Source organism: Alosa pseudoharengus, unplaced genomic scaffold (genome assembly GCF_046254945.1).
Source record: "Alosa pseudoharengus isolate Yale_2024_CS ecotype anadromous, Long Island Sound unplaced genomic scaffold, YU_APseudo_1.1 YU_APseudo_1.1_scf_5, whole genome shotgun sequence".
Taxonomy (NCBI): Eukaryota; Metazoa; Chordata; class Actinopteri; order Clupeiformes; family Clupeidae; genus Alosa; species Alosa pseudoharengus.
In genome coordinates this window covers 33,488,128-33,490,549 of record NW_027468837.1, presented here as the reverse complement: position 1 = coordinate 33,490,549, position 2,422 = coordinate 33,488,128, and positions in this window count along the sequence as shown.

The following is a 2,422-nucleotide window of genomic DNA, read 5'->3' as shown; positions in this document are numbered from 1 at the left end:
GGGAAAACCAAAACAACATATGCCTTCAGGCACTGGCGTACATAAAACAGCATCCAATGCAAAGCATAACGCTTCTGAGAATTCTCTCTTTAAAATAACAAAGAAAGAAACATTCATACAGAAGGATACACCTTTAGCATACTAGACGGTGATGAAATAAAAAATGAAGAAAAATGCACAGGAAAATATTTCCTCATTCTATAACTAATTCACATTTTACATATGGAGCAACATACCTTTGGGAAAACCAAAACAACATATGCCTTCAGGCACTGGCGTACATAAAACAGCATCTGCACAAGCAAAATAAAAGGAAGTACACTAGGTTGAATGGGCTATATTAGATGCATCATTCATATCATCACTGTCAGCCCTACTAGAAAGGGAGACATGCAACATGGAACGTTCAGGTGCACAGAACAAATTAATTAATATTCCAAGAGATTCACAGACGAAATACGGAGATAATGCATACACATAATGCTAAACTAACTGTAGATTCATTGCCTGCTAATTCACTTTCCATGCACACTAAACTAAACTACACTGAATGCATGGAAAATTGCTAGCTTGTCTTACAGCTATAGTCATGTAAGACAGTGTGTATGATCTCCTGGTCATAGCAATGCACCCAAATCCTAACAATACATGTAATACATGTAAAGTAATATAACATAATATGTCGAAGTTTTCAACTTAAACAACATTTTACAGTTACAAAATTAAAACAAAGTGGGGAGTGCTTTATACAGTCAACCTACCCAATGCAAAGCATAACGCTTCTGATCGGGTACGACAACAACACATGGACAAAACGTAGCAGAGCTGCAGTACACCGTTTTTCCAAAGGGGGGCTCCAAAACACCAATCTCAATACAGCTGCTTAATTACGGCGAAAATCACATACAAACACTAAACTACATTTATAACTTTGTTACACCTGGAAATATCCAGACTCATTCACAAAGTGAATAGTCTCGATTGGGAAACATTTGCAACTCTTACATTGTGATGGGCACTAACTTTGAAATCATTGGTCCAGGAGCTTTACCAATCGCATTGATCAGAGATTCCTAACATTGCTTTCTACTTCACCTAAACTTTACAAACTACAATAAACAGCATCAACAGTCAGGAAACAATGTATGTGGGTCTACCTTTGCTGTAAATAAATTTCTGCATTTTTCCAACTGCATTTTTGATGTTTGCAGATGTTGCTACTTCTGTTTATCACAATTGCCTAAGTTTCAGTTTCATCTTCCCCTCTTGTCGCAGTTATGAATTATGGGTTTCCAGAGTAGATCACCCTGAAAGAAGATCTAGGTTGGTGGGGCCAGGCTAGAATATTGTAACCATCCCAGGTAGAATTACTATGAAAATAGATGTGATAGGTTTAAATGATATCAACTTTGTTCTAAGAAAAACGTGTCTTATTTGGGGAAGTAGGCCTACTACACTACCCCAAATCCTAAAGTGTAAAGCAATGTCTTTGATTTGTGGAGCTCACTGTTGCCATAGAAATATTTATGACTAAACTAACAGCCCACAGTTGTCACTTGTTTGAACAAGGTGATCGAGGTAGTGAGGAGCAATGAGTGGCCATCTGATCAAAAGTGTTTTTCTCACCTTGAATTTGCTAAAAGTAAACATAGGGAAGTTAGTCACCCTAATTACCCACAGTAAACTATCAGTTGGAAAATGTTACAAAAGGCATTTACAATGGTTAATGAGATGAGTAGTTCCTTCACTCATGACTCAGCTGTGATGGCCGAGAGGTTAAGACTTGGACTTGAACCAATGGACGATGTCCTTTGAGGGTAGGGTTGCCAACTCCCTCAACCCCAAATGAGGGACACTTCACTTCAAATGCGGGACCCCCCCCCCCCCCCCCCTCCAAAAAAAAAAAAAAAAAACTAATTTACTAATGGTGTACTGTCACTTTAAGAGCATAGTCTACTCTACACAGTATTCATAATATTTTGCCAGCTCCATTCAAATATAGCCTATGGTCATTCCACAAACTAACATTGTTTGTGCCACATTTAGGCCTATAGCACAATTATAAGTATATTAAGTTGGTGTAAACAACCTTCATTCCTGTGGAAATAGAAGCATGTAATGATGCTAGCTAGATATTTTCTGTTTGCAATTAAAAGTGAATTATGAACCTGGTAGCCACCTAGCTATCTAAGTGGAAAGTGTTTCAATTGGCATAGTTATCATGTGCTTCATGTAAATGCTTAGTTTAAGGGAAACGGATTATTGAAGATTTCAAGACTCACCAATTCCATTACACAAAGGCAATTGACCACTCTTCATATTCTATCAGTCCAAATCACAGTGCGTGCAGCCTATGTCAAAGTGCCCTCACATTGTAAATGGTCAGTAGCATAGTGTGAACCGGATAATTCCGCAATCTCCT